The sequence below is a fragment of the Haliotis rufescens genome, unplaced genomic scaffold (genome assembly GCF_023055435.1).
Source record: "Haliotis rufescens isolate VD_foot unplaced genomic scaffold, xgHalRufe1.0.p SCAF_6, whole genome shotgun sequence".
NCBI classification, from domain to species: Eukaryota; Metazoa; Mollusca; class Gastropoda; order Lepetellida; family Haliotidae; genus Haliotis; species Haliotis rufescens.
The window spans coordinates 20,217,940-20,218,750 of record NW_025964334.1 but is presented as its reverse complement, the minus strand read 5'-3'; positions in this window follow the sequence as shown (position 1 = coordinate 20,218,750).

The following is an 811-nucleotide window of genomic DNA, read 5'->3' as shown; positions in this document are numbered from 1 at the left end:
AAGAGAGTGAGACAGAGAGAATGAGAGAGAGAGACACACAGAAAGAGAATGAGTGTGTGAGTGAGAGAGGGAGAGCGGGAACAGAGAAGGAGAAAGATGCAAACAAAATCACGTAAAACATTGTCAACTCAATTCATTTTGTTATGCATTGTTGAGTGAACAAAGGCAGCGAGTCCCAAATTTTATCAGTTCTTAATTCAATAAAGCCCAGCCTTGGCGCACAGAGCACTAGATAGTGGCCGATATAGGACTGTGTTTGCCAAAGAATGGATAGCACATTCATCTTTTCAAGTAAAACGTCGGATTTCTGTTTCCTGGGAAGGTTGTGACCTTGGGTGGGGAAACTTGCTGATGGTAAATTTCAAAGCGGGGATGGACATATTTATCGTAACACACGTTTGACACGTAAATAGGAAAACATCAGAAAAACTTATGATAATCTGTTTGTTGAGAGGTATATTTTCTTTGTTTGTTGTTTAAAGCCACACTCAGCAATAATTCTGCTTAACGGCATGCGTGGGTTGCTAAAGGCCAATTCTAGCCCGGCCTTCTCGAAAAGTGAGTGAGTGAGTATGGTTTTACGCCGCTTTTAGCAACATTGCAGCAATATCACGGCTGAGGACACCAGAAATGGGCTTCACACATTGTACCCATGTCGGGATTCGAACCCGGGTCTTCGGCGTGACGAGCGAACACTTTAACCACTAGGCTACCCGCAGCTCCTTCACGAAAAGTCCGTATCAGCGAAACTTGACATCAAACAGGCGCCATGCTTAGTCACCCTCGATTACAAGTCCCTATCAAACGACCA